The sequence below is a fragment of the Macrobrachium nipponense genome, chromosome 22 (assembly GCF_015104395.2).
Source record: "Macrobrachium nipponense isolate FS-2020 chromosome 22, ASM1510439v2, whole genome shotgun sequence".
NCBI lineage: Eukaryota > Metazoa > Arthropoda > Malacostraca > Decapoda > Palaemonidae > Macrobrachium > Macrobrachium nipponense.
Window position 1 is genome coordinate 67471850 of NC_087213.1, and position 23648 is coordinate 67495497.

The window sequence follows — 23648 nt, forward strand, 5'->3', positions numbered from 1 at the left end:
TTTCACTCTCATGCTATCATTTACTGATTTAATAGTTCTGAAAAGTGTAAATATGCATATCATACAAGGTAACTAAGTGTGTCTAGAAAATGTTGAGGTCCATATTTAATACAAAACGCACTTGCAAGAATATCCAATCAGTGGTCAGTTCATTCCTTAGAATTAAAGGAGAAATTCTATTCATCATAACCTGCACACTACAGAATTAATATTCAGTACTATACCGATCCCTTGAAATTTAGTTCCTTTTGTTTCTCAAGCAGAAAACACAATATATGAACAAATAGCTACCGGTTAGAGGTAAAATGAAAAGTAATTAGTTCAAAATTTACTTTAAGCGCAGTATCCTATTAATTTGTATTAGTTTCCAGCATTGGTAGCAAAAGCAAAATACATGATATTAATAGCAGGAATCTGATAAATCATTATGATAATACCGTTACAAAACTGATAATTTCAAGCCAGAGTACGATAGTCGATCAGAAATATCTGGCAACCTGACTCAACAGCCCAGCACGATCACGAACATTTATTCAAAAGTTGACCGTTGAGTGTGAATAACCAGGACCCGGTAAGACCTACGGAAGCGACCATAACACAGATGGTCTACCTTAAGACAAATCTGAAGATGATTGGCGTTATGTGATTACTATTTGTCTCACAAGCGAAGTCATTCATTCGCTCTTATCAACAACATTACCATTACCACGTACGAAGATCAAATTCGACTTTGTTACTGTTCCTACTAACCACTTCCAGATCATTTGCACTTCCCATAACAACGACATTAACAAAACTTGATGTCATATAAAAATTTCGTTCTGAAATTAGAGATGAAAATATCATCAGTCGAAACGATCTACACGGACAACCCTTATCATAGTATGGCATACATCCAAGTCTTGATACATCCCCGTTCTGATTTTGAAGTTACTAGGCCTATCACTGCAGCAGGCTACCTCAACTCTTATCACATTGCACAGAATTGTTTCAGCTTAGGATTATCGCATGACTTTGTGGGCGAATGGCAGAGAAGCAAAAAACGGAACCAGCTTCGGGTTACCAGAAGAGAAGAAAATAAAAAAGTATATTCTTACCATTGCTGAATGACACCGGTTAGGCCTCGATGACGTCACAGGTGAATTCTCTTGCAGCATTTTGTGATCAAATAATGGCACTAAAAGATGATGTTCACACAATCGTTTCAGAGCTTCGTTTTGAAACGGGCACATTCTTCCACAAATACGTCTGAATTCACATTTCATGGACCTATGACCATCTTTCTCAAAAAGAGTTTGATCGGATCGTAAAGATACATTTCGCCATGACACTCAGACTGTCATCCGTCATACTAGATTGCCCTATACTGTAATTGTTAAATGTTTCTTAGCAAAATTGAGTTGTGAGGTCTCTCATATTCTGAGTATATATAACACATTTGTTGATAAAATTAACTCAATATGTGCAGGTTTAAGAAACATTTGTTATTAGTGTAGGAACTTGTTGGGGGAACAGGCTTATTCGGACCTTGGCTGATTCGGACCATGTACTGGCTCATTCGGACCTTTATCCAGGCTTATTCGGACCTTCATATGATTGGCCGATTTTTCTATGCAGTTTTACCTCCTGAACAAGAATTTTAAGTAATATTCATTCGGATGACTGTAATTAACTCACAGGGGCTCGTACTAAACACGGCGAAATACATTTGACGCCCCAATTCCTGGTGGCTTTCGTATTCGCGGGGACGAACGATGCGGAATGCTTATATATGTCCGAATTAGCCTAAACAATTGTCCGAATCAGCCAAGACTAAGGTCCGAATCAGCCAAGGTCTGAATAAGCCTGCATCCCTTTGTTGGGCAGTCGTTTATTAAGTTCCCTTCCCGTGTAAACAAAAATGCTGCACAGTACACTAACGTCTCTGTTTTGATAGGGTAGGTGAAGTGGCAGAACTGGTTTCAGGATCACGAACAAATAGTATGATCTGTTTCTGTCAAAGTGACCAGCGAGTGTTGCTTTATATTTATCATCAATATTGACCTCCTGTGGAAAGTATATCACTAGAAATCTGATGCCAAAACGTGCTCCCGAACGGCGACCTTACCACTTTACAGACTGGAATAAGCAGCGTAGTTAAGTTCACGGAAGGGAAGCATTTAATTCCGGTCAAATCATGAAAACTTCAAAACAGTTTCTATAGAGAGAAGTTGAAAATATTTTTAAGAGAATTTTTGTTAGATGATTCAGAGAAATTAATTTCAGCCTAGAAAGGCGAATGAGTGAGAAATAAAAACGTGAAAGTGTGGGTTGCCCGGGAAATATTGTTGTGGCTATGATGTCAGAGTGAATAATTGAAGACGCATTAATAAATCTAAAAGTTTGCAATTGTTAACCCTTCTGAACTGATGTTTGAACTGGTTAACATTTTTTTTATTAAGTCCTCTTTAATGAATTCCGGTAATCGATTATAATAATTAACCTTAAGACTATTACAAACGGTGAAACCAAGAAACCAGTCCGCCATGTGTAATATAATATGGATATTCCGGTAACTCGTACTTTGATCATTTCACCGAAGGTTATCCAAACATGCATTGTTAAAACAAATTCCAGTTTCATGCGTGATTGTAATATGATAATATTGAGTCCAGTGGTTACGATAAACTGGGTAGTATTGAACACAAGTAATAGGCCTAGCATGTGGTTGCGGTGGAAATGGCACGATCCTCTACGATGCTGGTCACATATTCTTAGGCCTATAATATTTCATAGGCCAAGAACAGAAATCGGGGCCTTCACCGAGTTGATGATAAGTGTCTTGTTAGCTAACAGACAGATATGTCATGGTTTTGATAATACATAACAAATTGTTGGCCACTGGTTTCAACAACTTATTTCCTGTGTTTTCAAGCATCAAAGGTATTTATATATAGTAAGCATTCCGCTGCGCATCATTCGTCCCCGCGAATACGAAAGCCACCAGGAATTGGGGCGTCAAATGTATTTCGCCTTGTTTAGTACGAGCCCCTGGGGGTTAATTACAGTCGTCCGAATGAATATTACTTAAAATTCTTGTTCAGTAGGTAAAACTGCATATTTAAACCGCAACTGCCATAGTCTAGGCCTCTGCGGAATAGTAATATAGATCTATCAATATTTATCCATCTACTGAATAAATGTTTCACAATTTTGTCAAATATTACCAAATCCTAGGCTAGGATTGGGTTTAATTCCTAAGGCTATACGAGTAGGCTGTCCTGTGTGATTGTTGGGCAGGTGTTTGTTATACAGATATCTTGCTGCAAGCATAAAGCTTAAGCCAAACCGTCAGAGTTTATCTTAGAGTAAACTTTTCCTTTTAACCATAGTTTATGTGTTGGTGAAAACCACTTGTCTATAGAGGTACTAGAGATTTAGCTTAGGGTAAAGAATACCAGTAGTGAAATACTCAGAAAAATAGATATTTAACAAGTGTAGCCCATGTTTAAACTGTCAGTATGAGAGGCAAAATCGGAAATGATCAACATTTATTATGCCTAGCTTTTGTCCCCTATTTCCCCCCATGAACAACCTACCCTAACCTAACCTACCCTAACCTAACCTACCGAACTGGATATGGGCTACCCTGTCGCATGACACATCTATGCATGTAAGTACATATTGTCCAAAGGGAGGTCCCATGGCTATTAATGCTGGAATAATTGTTCACAAAGCACTGGAGTGGTATCCTAGCAAAGGAAGGCTACAGGTTCTACACCTTTTGCAAAAGTGATGTTGCAGTTGCTGCAATATGAGATAACCTCATTGTCTGTTGAACCCCTGCAACTGTCTATGAGGAATTATAGGCTGAGAGAATAAGGAAGGGACAAGTGTATCTCATGCTATCTCACTCAAACCAGAAGCATGATAACATAGAAATGTCGTTTGATAAAAATAATAAATAAAATAAAAACTGTGTAAAATAGAAATATTGGTTAGTGCCCCCAAGTTACCATGAAAAATTTGTTTATTTCATTGTGACACTGCTCTTGAAATATGTTGCTTGCAGATTATCATGCCCCTTGCAATTGGCCTGGACTACCATGGCAGATTTCATCAGTGGAGAGAATTTATTTTATGCACTTGTTCTAGGTTATCTGTGATGGTTGCTCTCTAAATTTTTAAATGAAAGTTAGATTATATTATCTTTAGTGTTTGTAAAAAGCATATGTTAGAAATAGTTAAACTTGAGGTGATAGAGAAATGGAAATCAACGATATGTTACTCATTTTTGAGGAAAAACACATTGAAGTGAAATTATATATATATAGTATATACGTATATATATATATATATATATATATATATATATATATATATATATATATATATATATATATATATATATATATATGAATTGGATACTCGGGTAATTAAATGATCCCACACAAACATTATCAAGATATATCACTGTGTATAATTTGATGCTATAAATTGGCCAATCTCAATATTTTACCACCTAACCTAACATAGATGTAGTACGGCATAGCCTAATCCACTTTGGGGCTATTTTAGCGTAGCCTATCATAGGGTCACTTTAGTATTACGGTACCATTTTATAATGGTACATATCACAAGTGGATAATGTATTCTAACCATAGTTTAATATGTAACGGGAAAACTAAGGCCTAACTAGTCACAAGGGCCGTACTGTCTTCTCCATCAAAATGATGCCATAGTCTAAAGTGCCTTCAGGTTGATGTAGCCTAGCCTATCGTAGGAGCAGCAGAGTTTACTTTTTGTAATATAGCATAACTCAACAGTCTTAACCAAAGCTTGACATAGTTGGCACTTGAAAATTAAAAACTGTAGCCTAACCTGTCCTGTTGTTATTTTATAAGGTAGGATAACCTATTATAGGAACTGTAGTAGTACTTTCCCCATACCATTCATATAACCTAACAGAACTAACCTGTCAACAGGATGCTATAGCCTAGAATAACAAAGACTGTAGTACTACTGTAATATTACCTTTTTCATGAGGTACCTACCATAATTCTGTTAATTTTTCTGAGTGTGAAATGTGCTCAAAGTTTTAGTCATTCCATTGCACTTGAGGAATGGATGGAATGCATAACTTTTGCAAGATTTTTTTGTTTTGGTGGGGATGGCATTCATTCATAGACCTTAGTGAAACCTAGGGTAAAAAAGCAACCGAAAAAAGAAGGTAGTTGGTGTAGTTTAAATAACATAGTTTGCTGAGCTACATTATGTATTTTTAATGGGGTGCAACATCATATATATATATATATATATATATATATAATATAGTATATATATATATATATATACAGTAGACCCTTGACTCACGAACACAATCCGTTCCTAGACCTTGGTCGTGTTCCAAATTGTTCGTGACTCGGAGCTAATTTCCCCATAAGGTTTAATGGGAATAATATTAATTGGTTCTCGACCCTACGAACCAATATATATTATGTATATTTTGCCTTATTTTACACAGATAATGTAAAAGTCAGTGTAAAAAACCTTAATATATCTAATAATATAATTTAAAATGGTAAACTAACACTATAAAAACGTTTGTAAAGTGAACACTTACTATGACTGGCGAGACTTCTGGCTTGACGGACAAGAGAAGAGGAGGGTGGTGGGTGGGGAGGAGGTTATTGTGCGGAAGGAGACCCTCCCCCATCCAGGTCGGGGAGATCTCGTTCCGGAGATTCAACTCTTCTAGGTTTTTTTGGTGAACGTTTAATCACAAACTTATCCAATGTCTGTTGCCTTTTCCTTCCTTGCATAACTTTTCTGAAATGGCTCATTAAATTTTCATTGAGCATATTCACGATCCTGTTCGTAACAATTTTGTCCGGATGATACAATTCAAGGAAGCACTGGACATCATTCCACTTTTCCAATGCGGCTTTTATCACATCACTGCTGACATCTGTAACTTCCTCCCCAGCCTCCTCTTCGTCAGTTGATTGCTCCCGAGCAAGTTGCTCCTGCTGCTCTTTGTGGAGTTGAACAAGTTCGTCCGCAGTCAAATCTTCTGAATGTTCAGCGACCAATTCTTCAACATCTTCGTCGTTGACTTGTAGACCCATACTGTTGCCCATGGACACAATTTCTTGCACAATCTCTGCATCGAAGCCCTCAAAGTCACGGACAGTTACGCATGGGGCCAAAGTTTCCGCCACGGCAGAATTTAATGTGCGGTACGTAACTTCAGTCATGCGTTATCAATGAGGGTTATGCAGTGAAAAACATTAAAGTGCTTCTTCCAAAATTCTTTTAAGGTTAATTTTGTCTCTTCAGTTACACGGAAGCATCTGGAGAAGAGCGCCTTCGTATATAATTTCTTAAAATTGCTAATGACTTGTTGGTCCATGGGCTGGAGAACAGAGGTCGTGTTGGGTGGAAGGAACTTGAACTGAATGAAGTCATGTTCACTGCAGTCAGCCCAAGTACGAAGGGTGGGTGTGCCTGGGCATTATCCATGATCAGAAGGCACCGCAGGGGTAGCTTGTTCTCTGTTAGGTACTGACTCACGGTCGGCGCAAAAACACTTCATCAATCCACTCCATAAACAAGTTCCGTGTCACCCATGCTTTGTATTGGCCCTCCACATTACAGGCAGTCTGGCCTTATTTACGTTGTGCTGCTTAAAGGCACGCGGGTTATTTGAATGGTAGACAAGTAGCGGCTTTAGTTTCAAGTCGCCAACTTGCGTTTTGAGCATAACAAAATACGTTAAAGCCTATCCTTCATTTGCGCTTGTGGCCTGGGAGCGCCTTCTCTTCTTGGGTGATAAACTGTCTGTTGGGCATCTTCTTCCAGAAGAGGCCCGTTTCATCACAATTGAAAATCTGTTGAGCGACGTATCCTTCGGCCTCCACGAACTCGGCAAACTCAGTCACGAATGCCTCAGCAGCAGCCTTGTCTGCGCTAGCAGCCTCACCATGCCTAATTACAGAGTGAATTCCAGTTCTTTTCTTGAAGTTATCAAACCACCCTTTACTAGCCTTAAAATCATCATGGCGTGGCACTAGTAGAAGGAGTTTCCTTCAGCAAAACTCTGATACACTTGCCGAGCTTTCTCGCAGATGATCGGCTCGTTTACACTATCACCTGCCATCTGTTTCTCATGTACCCACTTCAAAATTATTTTTTCTGCCTCTTCGAGGGTTTGCGATCTCATCGTTGGTTAAGTACTGTCACTCCCTTCGCAACATTTGCTTCTTTAATGGCATCCTTGTTTTTCAAAATTGTCGAAATTGTCGACTTGGCCATCTTGTACTCACTTGCGATATCGGTCACGCGAACACCACGTTCAAACTTTTCTATAATTTCTTTCTTTATTTCAATGGTTATCTTCCTCTGCACCCTCTTCTCACCATCACTCTTCACTTTCTTACTTTCACCACCACTCTTCACTTTCTTAGGGCCCATTATGAAGAAAATCACAAGTTTTAGCGCAAAAAATGCTAAGCGAATTGACGAACGTCTTGTACACAATGAGATGAGACAAAGAGCGATGCGTGGGTGACGCCGTGCGTGGGCGGCTGGAGGATGGCTGTTCCCTCCCATGGCAACTCAAACGCTCTCACGTGTGCTGGGCGATTTCGCGCATTTTTCAAATGTTTGTGTCTAAAAATTAGTTTGTGAAACAAAGTGAATTGTTATTTTCCAGAAATTTCCAGCATTTTTCAAATGTTCATGTCTCAAAATTAGTTCATGACCCAAACAGAATTTTTATTTTCCGCATTTTTTTTTGTTCGTATCTCAAAGTTAGTTCGTAGGTCAAGGGTGAAATTTTACCTTATAATTTTGGTCGGGGGATCGAGTTGTACGTGGGTCAATGCGTTCGTGAGTCAAGGGTCTATGTTATATAAATATATATATAGTATATATATATATATATATATATATATATATATATAATATATAAAGGGGCATCAGTAATGTGTCAATTGCCCACCCACTCTGTCTCATCTACACCATGCCACCTTTTCCTGTACGCATTTGTGCTATTCCTGGATGTTGAGGGTTTTCCTCTAAAATACGATTATTCCTTCACCTTCCTAATACTTCGCATAATCCACCTTTTCCAGCCACATGACCAAAACATCGTAAAACTCTCTGATTCATCCTTTCACCTACGCTGGTCTTTTTTACTATTTAATCTACATTTCTTAATTCCTCTTACACCTCACATAGTGTGCAAACAATTCACTTCAAGGATTTAATTGTTTTTATTTCATTTACGTAACTATTGGGCTTTAGTAGACATAACACTCCTAATCTTTTGCACTAGCGTAGCAGCTGGTCCTTTCTTCAGCTCTTAACCCTCTTACGCCGAAGCCCTAAAAATCAAAACCTCTCCTGTATGCCGGCTCCGGTTTGGAGTGAGCACGGAAGCGGAAAAAATAATTTTTTCAAAAAATCACAGCGCGCTTAGTTTTGAAGATTAAGAGTTCATTTTTGGCTCATTTTTTTTTCATTGCCTGAAGTTTAGTATGCAATCATCAGAAATGAAAAATAATATCATTATCATATGTAAATAATGCGATATATGGTAGCGAAAAAAAAATTCATAGATAATTGTATTCAAATTACGCTGTGCAAAAAACGGTCAAAGCTAACGAGTTAATATTTTTTTCGTTGTATTGTACACTAAATTTCAATCCTTTTGATATATAATACATAGTAAAACAATAAAAGCAACACCGGAAAAATATTATCACAAAATGATGTACGAATTCGTAACGCGCGGACGTAAAAAAATGTTATTTTCAAAAATTCACCGTAATTCTAAATATTGTTCTAGAGACTTCCAATTTGTTTCAAAATTAATACAAATGATTGAATATTACGATACTGTAAGAGTTTTAGATTAGACTTGCAGATTTCGACCATTTCGGACGAGTTAAATTTGACCGAATGTTGAAATTTTTATATATATATTTTTTTATATGCACATATTTCGGAGATGGAAAAAGCTACAACCTTCAATTATTTTTTATTGTATTCTTCATGAATTTGCGCACATTTTGATATATGAAACTCTATAAAAAGGCTAAATTGAAAGGAGCAAATATTAGGATAATGCGATGTACGTATTTCGGAGACTTGCGGCCGCGAATCGGCGGGCGGAGTGAAGGTAAATATATTTTTCAAAAATTCACCATAAATCACAATATTGTTTTAGAGACTTCAAATTTGTTTCAAAATGAAGAAAAATGACGGAATATTACTAGGCCGTAAGAGTCAAATTTGACCGAACGTGGTTTTTTTTCTATTTATCGTGATTTATATGCAAATATTTCGAAAAAAGAGAAAAGCTACAACCTTCAATCAATTTTAGTTGTATTCTACATGAAATTGCGCACATTTTCATATATAAAACTTTATGTAACAGCTAATTTTAAATGGTGCAAACATTTCGACAATCGCACAAAAAAATTCTGATTTTTTCGGAAGAGTTACCGCGCGAACGTAAGGAAAATGTTTTTTTTTTTTCAGAAATTCACCATAAATCGAAATATTGTGCTAGAGACTTCCAAGTCGTTGCAAAATGAAGGTAAATGATTGAATATTACTAGAATATAAGAGTTTTAGCTTACAATTGCGTTTTTCGACCATTTCGGTAGAGTCAAAGTTGACCGAAAGTTGAAATTTTTGCACTTAACGTTATTTATATGAAAATATTTCGAAACTGATAAAAGCTACAACCATGGGTTGCTTTTTGTTGTATTGTGCATGAAATTGCGCACATTTCCATACATAAAACTTTATGTAACGGCAAATTTAAAAGGGTGCAAACATTAGGACAATCGCACGAAAAAATTTATCGGAAGAGTTATCGCACGAACGTGAGGAAAAAGTTTTTTCATAAATTAACCATAAATCGAAATATTGTGCTAGAGACGTCCAATTTGCTGCAAAATGAAGGCAAATGATTGAATATTATTATAATATAAGAATTTTAGCTTACAATTGCGTTTCTCGACCATTTCTGTAGATTCAAAGTTGACCAAAGGTTGAAATTTTTGCACTTATCGTTATTTATATGAAAATATTTCAAAACTGATAAAAGCTACAATCATGAGTATTTTTTTGTTGTATTTTAAATGAAATTGCGCACATTTTCATATATAATACTTCATGTAAAGGATAATTTAAAATGATGCAAAAATTATGTCAAAGTGACGAAATAATTTCCGAGATGTGTCACTGATACTTTTTAGTGCGATAAGAAAGAAATTCGCGCTTGCGCGCCTGCGTAGCGATTGTAAACAAAACAACGCCTTGATCCGTGAACTCCCAGCATCCCCCAAGGCGCGTGATACAAAAGTTTTCGGCTGGTAGGCCTATAAGATTTTTTCCGCGAATTTTGTAAAAAAACTTTTTGAGCCGACGTATGATACGTCCAATCGGCATACGGGAGACATTTTGACACGACGTTTAATACGTCCAATCGGCGTAAGAGGGTTAATTGCTTCGATTAGTGACGTATGTAGTTCTGGTTTCATCTTGAAAGTTAATTTTGATTAGAGCTATTTTCTGCATATAAACTGATGAAAGTACTGTGTCTTAATCGTTAATTTAGTTATGCGACAAACCGACTGGTTTCGCTGTAACTACTTTGCAACTAAAGCAGGATATGGCATTTCCACGAATTGGTCTGGTTTATTATGCATACGTTTAGCATACATTAGGTGTAAACTCAACAGGATTCTCTCTCTCTCTCTCTCTCTCTCTCTCTCTCTCTCTCTCTCTCTCTCTCTCTCTCTCTCAGTTAATTTAAGTAATTTGCGTACATTTAAGTGTGATTCATTGCGGCTAAGTCTCTTGGAATCCACGTTGTTATTTCATTTTAGGAAGACTAACGAAAATTATACACTTTAGTTAGTACTCATAAGGCTCGTTTTCCTCACTTCGATTAATTGCTGTTTACGAAAGATTCCTAGGGCCTTCTTAATGTAAGTAACAACGTTTGTTTCCTTTTTTTTACAGGGCAAGGATGATTATTCTACCCGGACCCACCTCTTTTATCCGGCCTTGGTGTTGGTATTCAGTGGTGACTCGCCTCTCCGCCTACGTATGGGAAGAGAATTGTCAGGTATGTAAAAGGATACTGATGTTAAGCCACCTTTTTTTGGCGTTCTCATTCCTTTTGTTGTCCTGTTTTTATGCTGTTCGTTGCAGCTCCTTAGTTTTCCTCCGTTTAGTTTATGTGATCTGTTGACACACGATGATTACAAAGGCGGTGCTTATGTACGTGAATTTTTTAGCTTCAAAGGCGTTTACGTACGTGAATTTCTTGATTACAAAGACTACGTACGTGAATTTCTTGATTACAAAGACGTTTATGTACGTGGATTTCTTAGCTACAAAGACGTTTACGTACGTGAATTTCATAGCTACAAAGGCGTTGTTTATGTACGTGAATTTCTTAGCTACAAAGGCGTTGTTTATGTACGTGAATTTCTTAGATACAAAGGCTTTGTTTACGTACATGAATTTCTTAGCTACAAAGGCGTTGTTTATGTACGTGAATTTCTTAGCTACAAAGGGATTGTTTATGTACGTGAATTTCTTAACTACAAAGGCGTTGTTTATGTACGTGAATTTCTTAACTACAAAGGCGTTGTTTATGTACGTGAATTTCTTAACTACAAAGGCGTTGTTTATGCACTGTATATCGTGACTAAAAATAAAGACATCGTTTATGTAAGTGCATATCGTTGTTGTTGCCTTTTGACTTGGAAGAGATTTCTGGTACATTTTTTATACCATCACGACTTCAGTGTCACATTGCCTTACTTGTTATGGCTGCTGTTTATACATCAGATTTGACGTGTACCGGTATCAAGTTGTAAATGAATGATTCAAAAGAAATGATAGAATCTTCAGTGAAAGACCTCACCTCAAGTGTAAATTACATGTATCGATTTTCATTATTTTCATCATTGCCACTCTGTAGGTTATAACTTAAAACAGTGGAAATGAACAGATTCCTTGGTAAACAGGAAGAACATACCTGTACACTTACACCTCGAGAGAGAGAGAGAGAGAGAGAGAGAGAGAGAGAGAGAGAGACGAGAGAGAGAGAGAGGAGAGGAGAGAGCGAGAGAGAGAGGAGAGAGAGAGAGAGAGAGAGAGAGAGAGAGAGAGAGAGAGAGAGAGAATGCAAACAATGCTGTTTAGATTCCATTTTCTTATCTCTAATGCGAAAGAGGCTGGAAGGTTGAAAAGGGGACCCTATTCCATGTCCCAGGTATTTACCAGCATTCACTTCCAAGACAATTAGAATACATCTCCGGGTAACGACGTATGTAAATTTGCTCATGACTATGAATTAACCCATTAAAGCCTCCGAGAAGTGCATTTATGCCAGGGGTGCCTAGGGGGAGGTGGGGACGGGGAGGAGAGGGCCGCTCTGAGGGTCTAATTAGTCAACCGCCAATCGTTAGGGGATCGCTTGCCATGCAACTCCTTTGTGACAGGACGGTCGTCGGCATCCCCAGGGAGAGAGGCTTCGGTTCCTTCGGCTGTCTCTTGGACTGGCTTGATTTGACGGAATGGCGCTGTTCTCTCTTTGGTGTTCTGTCGTTTGGCTGCCTTACTTTCACTAAAAGGTACAGTCTGTTGGTATGAACCCGGTGTATATACGTATCCACCTTTGTCAAAGTATAGGGTAAACTCAATGGGACGGCGTTTTTTGTACCATAGTAGATTCACATCAACCGTGCATTTGATGTCAGGCCAGTCCCTTACGACGTTCCTGATTGGCTGTTGATAAGCCTTGATAATCAAAGGGCTGGAAACTCTCAGCCTCTCTCTCTCGAGAGAGTTCACATGTATGTTCCACTTCTCCTGAGGGATACGTTTTTTAAATGTATCCCTTTGGAGAGGTGGAACATACGTCCTACCTATGTGAACTCCCTCGAGAGACAGTTTCCAGCCCTGTGATTGGCTTATCATTAGCCAATCAGGAGCGTCGTAAGGGACGGGCCTAGATATCAGATGCACGGTTGATGTGATTCTACTATAGTACTATAGCTTCCGCATTGCTTGGTACATATACATACTGGGTTAATACCCTGTCTGTTGACTGTCCTGCTTTGATGGAGTGGTGCTGTCACTTGACTGCCTTTCTCTGTCCAAATTGCACGGTCTCTTGACAGTTTGGCCTTAACCGAATAAATGAAGCTTTGCGTGGTCGAAATCTCAGATCGTTGTTGTTTTGACGGATTTCCTCGTTGGTTATTTTAGGCGTTCCACGGAATTGCCCTCGAAAATTGGATTAAATAACCAGCCATTTCAGGAAGGTAGTACATGATCGTAATTTTTAGTTTATCCATTGTTAAGGTGAAGTTAATTGAGAACTGACATTTGTTGTCAGTGATTCAATAATTGGTTTTTTCACTTCGGTTTTCTTGATTTTATCTCTGGTTTAAATTGAAAACAGGGAACCGTATGTTTGTAACTATACAGATGGTTTGTTCCGTGTGTAATAATACGTGATTCCTTGTTATAGAACAAACTTTTTGCATGCCGTATAAGTTTTCAGTCATTTTTCCTTTGTACTTTCTTGCTGCTATAGGCTACTGTATTTAGAATACTAAGTGCCGCTGTCGAAATGATAAGAGTAAAGGCCAATGTGGTACAGAACACCTCACGATATTTTTCCCACTGACGGATTTGCCCTCGGATCTTCCTGTAGGGTGAGTTCTCGAATAATTTGTTACACATATTATCGTTTAGAGACGGATGTTCACATAGTTCGTAGCCCACTACAGTAGATTCACATCAACGTGCATTTGATGTCTAGGTCAGCCCCTTACGACGCTCCCGATTGGCTGTTGATAAGCCGATCACAGGGCTGGAAACTCTGTCTCTCTCGCAAATTCACATAGGCAGGATGTATGTTCCACCTCTCCTGAAAGACGTATCCCTCAGGAAGAGGTGGCACATAGATCCTACCCATGTGAACTCGAGAGAGACACTGAGAGTTTCCAGCCCTTTGATTGGTTTTACAACAGCCAATCAGGAGCGTCGTAAGGGACTGGGCTAGTCATCAAATGCCCGGTTGATGTGAATCTACTATAGTAATAAAGTAAATTTATAAATCGGAGCTACCGGGACTTTTACAGTTTGTCCCTAAAGTGATACAGTTGATGAATAACATTGAAATGAACAGGTTTTTCGTGCTGGTAATTCAGTGGGTCGGCAGAGTCACACATTACCTTTGCAAGTTCAAGGCGCAGCTGTTTTCATACATTACGGTGATAGAAGTTCACTCTCGACGTGGTTCGGAAGTCACGCAAAGCAAGCTGTTGGTCCCGTTGCTGAATAACCATTGGTTCCATGCGACGTAAAAGCACCATACAAACAAACATACATTACGGGGCTGCTTCATGACCTACTAGATGCCGCTAAGGTGGCAAAAGGCCAGCGCTTAATCTAAGATGAACGAACGAACGATTCTGTTATTACTTTTAACATGCCAAAGAGAGTTTCAAATTCTTTATTTTATGGTTATTTGTGAAATGTCATTCTTGGTTAATCAATTAAAGGATTATGTGACAATGATGAATGTCTTGTCTTCCGTTGCAAACAGTGTTTTGGTGAACATTGAGAGCGTTTTGGATATTAGAATCTGGCGTATATTATTTACAACGTTGTATATATTTATTTGAATATGGTTATTGCAGCAAGACATCTACCTCTCTGAATAACTCATTCTCCATTCCTGTCATGGCATGATGGATGAGCGAGTTGAACTGCATACGGGAGCGATGATCTGTACAGTTGAAACATGAAAGCGATGACCTGTCAAGTTGAAACAAATACAGTGTGACCTGTGCAGTTGAAACATGATAGCGATGACCTGGACAGTTGAAACGAATACAGTGACCTGTACACCAGTTCCTTATTGGACGAGTGGGTTGTGTATTCGCCTACCAATATGGTAGCCCGAGTTCGCTCCCAACTACCGCCTATGCGGAACCAGAGGAATTTATTTCTAGTGATTAGGAATTCATTTCTCGATATAACGTGGTTCGCATCCCGTAAGAAGCTGTAGGTCCCATTGCTAAGTAACCAATTAGGAGAGCTGTTAATCAGCTCAGTGGTCTGGTTAAACTAAGATATACTTAACTTTTAAGTGACCTGTTTAAATGAAACACGAATACAATGACCTGTACAGATAAAACACGAATGAAGTGACCTGCACAGTTGAAACACAAAAGTCATGACCTGAGCAATTGAAACAAAATGCAATGACCTGTACAGTTGAAACGCGAATGCAGTGACCTGTACAATTGAAACATAAATGCAGTGACCTGTACAACTGAAACACGAATGTGGTGACACAGTTGAAATGAATGTGGTGACCTGTACGATTGAAAAGCGAATGCAGTGACCTGTACAATTGGAACGGCAATGCAATGACCTATACAAATGAAATGCTAAAGCGATAGCCTGAACAATTGAAACACGAAAGCAATGCCCTGCACAATTGAACATGAAAGCGATGACCTGTACAATTGAAATCAATGCAAAATGACTTGTACAATTAAAAATCAAGGGAAGTAACTTATAATATTGAAACTCAAGTGAAATTACCTGTACGATTGAAACGAGAGTGCAATAACCTGTACAACTGATACATAAATGCAGTGACCTGTACAACTGACATGAAGGTGATGACTTGTACAGTTGAGACGCCAAAGCGGTGACCTGTACAACTGGAACAGCAATGCAGTGACCTGTAGTACAACTGAAACACGAAAACGATGACCTCTGAAACTGAAAAAATGCGGTGGTGCAATGACCTGTGCAACTGAAACCCGAAAGCGATAATGTGCAATTGGCCTGTACAGTTAAAGCAGATGCAACGACCCGTATGATTTAAACACAACTGCAATGTCTTTTACAGTTGAAACACAAATGCAACGACCATTACAACTGAAACACAAAAGCAAAACCTTGGAACATAAAAGCGATGACCTGTAAAAACCCACGTTCAAGGTCGTATGGAGTGCGGCAACAGTTGTGATACAAAAGCGAACGGCGAATTATAGCCTTGTGTTATAAACATGGAAAACGTCGTTGGTGATTAGCACCTAATAGGCCATCTAAGCTGAGCCGAAGTTTATATGTAGAGTCGGTGGGCTATAATTTGGGGTCATAATTATCGTTGTACATCATGAATTGTCATCATGATGAGGGCCTAAGATAACCAGGTGGAGAATGACTTGCGATTAAGTGTTTAGAAAAAGATCTTCAAGTAAAGATTTACCTTACTAATATAATAAGTCTAACAGTCTGTCCGTGATTTGCAAAAGGTCAGAAACTTGCTACATATGTTATATTCGGCTTATTATTTTTAGTTCAACCCCAAAAACTTTTACAAATGCAGGTACATAATGAAATCGAGAATTTTGTAATTTTGGTGTTTTGTAATGTTAGTATATGAGTATTTGTGTTGTACAGAATTTTCCGTATAAATCTCTCTGGCTCGCAACCATGCTTGATAGTAAAAAGCAATCGAGAAGTGCTTTGGAAATTTCTAAGGTAGACATCTTAGCGGTTGTGATGTCTTTTGAAGTAAAAACCTTATTTAGAAACTGAAATTACAATTTTAGTGGATACGAGATCCTTATTTACTCGATACGAGATCCTTATTTAGTCGATACGAGATCCTTATGGAAATCATAGGAACCGTGATATCTCTTGTGAACAAGGCGTGATCCGACCTCCAGCTTACTCTGGGCGCGTGCTAAAATCTACGATCAAATAGAGCGTGTCACCAACGGAAATTAAAATGAATGTAATATTTTATTAAAAATAATTTTTCTCTGCTGTTTAAGATGCACATTAATTATTTTTTATATTTTAATTCTAATAAATATACCTATCTTAAGTTCTTGTATTTTTAACTCATCGCAAAACACCGTTTTCAGGCTTTTCCGTAAGGCTTTCCTACCCACCCCAACAACAACAACATTTACAAAGTAGTTTGTAGGCTTACTCCTCGAATAAGCCAAAAAATACATATGTTCTTGCCGATTAAGCTCTCTCTCTCTCTCTCTCTCTCTCTCTCTCATAAAGTTAATGATGTATTTGTAAAATATATGAGGACTGAAATAAATAATGTTAATTCTTTTTCATTCCTTCGTGTACTTAATTTAACCTCGGTCTATGTTTATTTGATTCAGATTTATGCAATGCATATATAATTATTCCTTTCCTATACTTTACATTTAGACAGAAGTGCGACCCTCATAGCTTTACAAATCAGAATTTGTTTCAGTATACTTTCAGTATCATCATCAGTGTAATTTTCATGGTCTGTTACCCATTCTGCAAAGAAATTTCATTGAACATAAATTCAGATTTAAATGAGAGACTAACTATGGTGGAAAGAAGGACAATATTACGAGAGTAATGCCTTAACTGAAGTTTGAAATAATGATGCATCGAGAATAGTAAATAATGACGTACTAACGTTTGGGGGTGAGAGGTAAGACATCAATGGCACCAAAGGGGGTGGGGTTGGGAAACGACACATTTTAGTGTCTCATTCGTAATTTTCGAGGTCACTGAGTTGAATGGTGATACTTCCAGTCCCCTTTAAGTCCAAGTTCAGCCTGATAGGAAAAGTGTGGGGAGCGAGAAGGAGTGAAAAATATGTCAAAAATGCAGGGCAATGTAATTGCAGTAACTATTTCAACAGGAAAGGGAAAGAGTGAGAGGGAGAGGAAGTGTGTCTGTGTGTGAGAGAGAGGGAGAGAGAGCGGGTGATAGGGAGTAGAAAGAAGGAAAGAGTGATGGGTTATAGGGGGTGTTAGGGATGAGAAAGAGAGAAAGAGTGGGGGAGAGTGAGAGAGAGAGAAAGAGAGAGTTTATTTATTGTCATTCAAATTTTTCCCAGGCAGCGCCAGGTTAGTCAGCTAATATATAAGTGCATAATATCCTTGCCCAAAACGATATATACTATATATATATATATATATATATATATATATATATATATATATCATATATATATATACATATATATATATATATATATATATATATATATCTTCCGCCGAAGATGCAGATGGATATTATAGCATTTTTAAAGAGAGGTCTGTGGTGCCTATGATACATTTTCTATATATAAACACAAACACACAATATCTGGCGAAGATGCAGATGGATATTATCGCAATCTTAATGAGAGGCCTGTGGTGCTTATGATACATTTTCTCGTTAGTTTTCCAAGCAGCATGTTTACCTTGATGTTTGGGTTGTGTAATAATTTGTTCCATTGTCTTGCGTCACTACTTATCGCAAAATTTGACTGGCAGCCAGTATGATTACAAGAAACATTTAGGTACTAATAATTCTCTTATTCCGTGTAATTAGTCTCATCCGGGACAAAAGTGACAGTGAGCTGGCGTCGAAAATTAATTGCATTTTAGTGCTTCTTTCCAATTAGGCGTTGGAGGCTCTGTGTTAGATCTCACGTTTTTTTTTTTTTTTTTTCTGTGTAATAGTGAGTAGGGAAATATTGTTGAGTATATTTTGTAAGACAACTCTCTGTCTTCAGGAGCCTCAGTTGTTTCATTAGGATCGTCTGGCAACTTACTGGTCAGCAATTTGCCCGATTATTGAACGATAGTTTGCCCGGCTTGATTATGAAGCTTTCAGACATCAGTTGTGGTTATAGCGTTATGATTGTTGTCATCAAGATGCTAAAGTACCATGCGGTTATTGATTCCCCCAAATGCGAAATTAAGTTGCATCATTCCTCGGCAGTGGCCCGGAACCAAACAAAGATCTATTCACTAGGTTTTGCATAGAAACTAACACCTCACTTCATGAATTTGAACATTCTAACTCTTTATAAGATTCATTTCTATGGATTCCTTCTTGGCTAAACCTAATTCTTCACCCTTCCCCATTATGTTTGTTTCTAAACCTTAGTCGCTAAGGCCGCCTCAGTGGCGTGATCGGTATGGTCTTGGCCTGCCACCTCGGTGGCCGCGAGTTCGATTCTCGGGCATTCCACTGAGGGGGGGGGGGGGTGAGAGACGTGTATTTCTGGTGATAGAAGTTTACTCTCGACGTGATTCGGATGTCACGTAAAGCCGTTGGTCCCGTTGCTGAATAACCACTGGTTCCATGCAACGTAAAATCACCATACAAACAAACAACGAAAATTAGTCGCTAAGGGTATGTGGAGGCCCTTAATTAGCCTCGGAATTTAAAAAAAATAGAAGAAGTAAAGGTGTTGCATAATAGCCATTTGTATATGCACTCCCAAGCGCCTGGAATCTGGCGATCGGGGTATCTTCGTTACCCGAAGAAATTAGCCATAAATCTTCGAGGACCACCTTATAAAGGTGGCCGTTGCTTTGGCGATGAATTTACGACCTCGTCGAATATTTTTAAGCTGATTAAAAAGATTTGGAGGGGGAAGTGTGAAAGGAGGGAAAAAGTTTTGGAAAATGTGTTAGGGACTCTTCAAGATAAGGATGCTGGAATTTATCTCTTGCGGGTCGCAGTGTGTGATGTGTGCTTGTGTGCATGTGTATGTGTGTGTGGTGAATTATTCTTGTGGGTCAACTGACTTCGATTGTGATAAATTTGATTATGTTATAACAAGAGTTGTAATTCAAAGAAAACTCATAATCACATGAGTCAGTAAAATGGAAAAGTAAATCCACAATAGTATGTCTGTTTGATTTTGTTATTTGAAATATATTTTTTAACTAACACAATCAAAGAGACATACTTTTGTGGATTTACTTTTCCAAGAGTTGTAATGATATTTTTTTTCCTTTTTTGTACGAGAGGCGGTAAAGCCTTTATATGTTGCTCCTAATGAGTGAATTTTTAAGACAGTTTGTTTATGTAGCCAGAATTCCGTCATAAAGAGGTTTTTAGAGAATATACTTAAATGATTCCACGTGGCCGTTACGATCTTCATTCCGCGCATGATACAAATGCTTTATTATAACTTTGTATTGCATGAATTAAAAAGGTTCGCCTGAATATGTTTAGTCAGATTTATTATTACGAGAGCAGGTAGATTTAACTTGAAAATCCTTGTCCTCAATTTGCTATCAATTTGTTTCACGTCGCGCACTCAATATAGGTGGGTTTCCAAGTAAGGTTTCAATGCCAAGAGCCTTTTAAAGTATTTTGTTTTATGATTCACTGGGTCGCCTTTTGAAATATGCGAAAAGCCCCTTAAACTTTCTATTTTTTTTATGTTTTGGTTTTGGTGTTTTGGACGTCCTTTTAAGTTAAAGCTTCAGTGCAAAAAGCCTTAAATTTCTATGTTTTAGTTTTGAAATTGTGGACTGCCTTTCGAACTGGACTTCAGTGCAAAGAATCATTTAAACTTTTGTTTCTTTATGTTTACTTTTGATGCAGCGGACTGCCTTTGAAACTGAGGCTTTAGTGTGAAGGGCCCATTCAACTTTTGTTTTTTTATGTTTTAGTTTCGTTGTCGTGGACTGTTTTTTAAAGTAAGACTTCAGTGCGAAAAGCCATTTAAAGTTTTTTATTTTTTTATTTTTGATATAGTAGAGCGCTTTTCAAGCTAAGAATCAGGTGCAAAGAGCCCTTTAATTTTGTTCTTGATTAAGGAGTTCTTTTTAAGCTAAGCTTTCAGTTCAAAGATCCCTTTTAGTTTTGATATCCCGGACTGCCTTTTAAACTAAGTTTCAGTACGAAAGCCCTTTAAAGTCTTTTACTTATTATGTTTTAGTTTTGATATCCCAGACTGTCTTTTAAACTAGGTTTTAGTGCGAAGAGCCCTTTAAAGTCTTTTACTTATTCATGTTTTAGTTTTGATATCCCGGACTGCCTTTTAAACTAAGTTTCAGTGCGAAGAGCCCTTTAAAGTCTTTTACTTATTATGTTTTAGTTTTGATATCCCGGACTGCCTTTTAAACTAAGTTTCAGTGCGAAGAGCCCTTTAAAGTCTTTTACTTATTCATGTTTTAGTTTTGATATCCCGGACTGCCTTTTAAACTAAGTTTCAGTGCGAAAGCCCTTTAAAGTATTTTACTTATTATGTTTTAGTTTTGATATCCCAGACTGTCTTTTAAACTAAGTTTCAGTGCAAAGAGCCCTTTAAAGTCTTTACTTATTGTGTTTTAGTTTTGATATCCCAGACTGTCTTTTAAACTAAGTTTCAGTGCAAAGAGCCCTTTAAAGTCTTTTACTTTTTATGTTTTAGTTTTGATATCCCAGACTGTCTTTTAAACTAAGTTTCAGTGCAAAGAGCCCTTTAAAGTCTTTTACTTTTTATGTTTTAGTTTTGATATCCCAGACTGTCTTTTAAACTATGTTTCAGTGCAAAGAGCCCTTTAAAGTCTTTTACTTTTTATGTTTTAGTTTTGATATCCCAGACTGTCTTTTAAACTAAGTTTCAGTGCAAAGAGCCCTTTAAAGTCTTTTACTTTTTATGTTTTAGTTTTTGATATCCCAGACTGTCTTTTAAATTAAACTATGTTTCAGTGCAAATAGCCCTTTAAAGTCTTTTACTTTTTATGTTTTAGTTTTGATATCCCAGACTGTCTTTTAAACTAAGTTTCAGTGCAAAGAGCCCTTTAAAGTCTTTTACTTTTTATGTTTTAGTTTTGATATCCCAGACTGTCTTTTAAACTAAGTTTCAGTGCAAAGAGCCCTTTAAAGTCTTTTACTTTTTATGTTTTAGTTTTGATATCCCAGACTGTCTTTTAAACTATGTTTCAGTGCAAAGAGCCCTTTAAAGTCTTTTACTTTTTATGTTTTAGTTTTGATAACCCAGACTGCCTTGTGAACTAGGGCCAGAGTGAAGAGCAATTTAAACTTTTTTTTTTTTTGTATGTTTAGATTCGATATCGTGAACTCCCTTCGAAACTAAGACTTCAGTCCGAGGAGGCCTTTTTAACTGTAGTTTTCTGTTATAGTTTTGATATAGTTGCCTGTCCTTTAAACAACAAATTCACGAGCGAAGAGAAATGTTGAATCTTGTTTTATATATTCATCATCGTACTACCTCACCACCCTGGAGTGTGATGACGAGAAGTGCATTGGAGATGAGGCACGGTGGGAGGATCATCTCTTTCCTTCTTGTGTGGCTTCACTCCTCGGGGATAAATGGGAGCGTCCAGGAGAACAAGCAGGCCGTTGGACGAGGTAAATCCACCAGCCCTCGCGATAGCATCGCTGCTGGTAGGCTATCACAGTAAATAAACCCCCCTATCAATATCTTGCGGCCAGTAAATCTAGGAGTCAGCGACATTGCGCAACAAATTAAGTCTGGCCCCGGTCCCTAATTGGTGACACCTGCGTTGGAGATCTAATTACTCTAATTAAATTTCAGGTGAAGCTCATTAGGGGAATTCTTCACGAGCCTCGTGGTTAACCGTGGAGGAGATGCGGGGAGGGTCGTGCAATTGGCGACGTCCTCCTCCTCCTCCTCCTCCTCCTCCTTCTTTCGCTCTTGATTAAGACAGTTGTCCCCTGGATGCTGCGATATCATGTCTCTGAAACGGCAGTTGTCTGGAAGTAAATGGCTTCGTTGCTGGCTCATTATCTCTCTTATCTCCTGACCAAACTTAAGAGCTTTGACTGCTCGACAGTTATGTAACAGAAACAATTGCTGCCTGCTGCGACGTTTTATATCCGTTTAAGACCCGGCCATTTTGACTAGCAGATCGCTCGGAAATTGGGAATTACATCTTTCATTGCGAATAATGACAGTCACATTAAGGTGCTTTAGAATACATTATTCTTGATTTTGCCTGTTATGCCTGTCCGTATTATCTGCAGTGAGTAGATGATTTGCTTCTCGTGTTTGTTAATTGCGAGTTGAATATTGAGTAACGTTGCGTAGTAACGTATCGATTAAACGGTGCTAGTAATATATATATATATATATATATATATATATATCTATATATATATATATATTATATGTATTTTTTATGATATATGATTTATCATTATTTAATGCAAAATTCTTTAGCTTTTGTTCCTCTCAAGGAAGCAGGTCCCTGTATTTCTCCACACCGGAAATAAGAATATTTATTAACCGTAAGCTACCAACTGCGTTTTAACAGGTCGTACATTTTCCCTAGTTATACCATCTGCCATTCTCTAATTTTCCATTCGTATTTACATATGAATGAGGGAATCTTATCTGTTAAGAATTTCCACCCCTGGCGTCCGGATTTCTGCCGAGTTAGTTTGGTGAACTGTTAATTCATTAATTTACTCATACATTAAGAATTTCTTCCTAAATTTGATCTTCCTGATTATTATATCTTCCCCGTCATTAAGATAAGACCATTTTTTTTTTTTAAATCTATAACGACCTTTCCCAGTTTTCATTTTAGTCTTTTGTCGCTTCCACTTGCCTCCACGAAAAAGATGAAGCATTTTGAGTTCTTTTTATCGGATTTTTTATCTTGATAAATTTAATTACGACAAGCCTAGCCATTTTCAGATTGCTAACTCCTGAGTTTTCACATTTTATTTCCCATGGAAATCTGTGGTGGTTTTAAGGCATATATATAGCTAACGTCCCCTCTCTCTGCTACACTATTATTCACTCAGCACCGTTTATTATAATCTTGGGAATTGAA

The 23648-nt window shown here is 37.8% G+C and overlaps 1 protein-coding gene across 4 annotated transcripts in view; it reads left to right on the forward strand.

Annotated features, from left to right (window-relative positions):
- The first annotated feature begins 575 nt into the window (after positions 1 to 575).
- The window catches only part of LOC135198774 (transcriptional activator cubitus interruptus-like), a 605738-nt gene continuing 582665 nt past the window's right edge, over positions 576 to 23648 (forward strand). For all 4 annotated transcript variants that reach the window (XM_064226692.1, XM_064226699.1, XM_064226701.1 and 1 more), the window contains exons 1-2: positions 576 to 709; positions 11020 to 11125. The gene's annotated coding sequence lies outside the window, so the exon portion shown is untranslated. The remainder of the gene's footprint in view (positions 710 to 11019; positions 11126 to 23648) is intronic.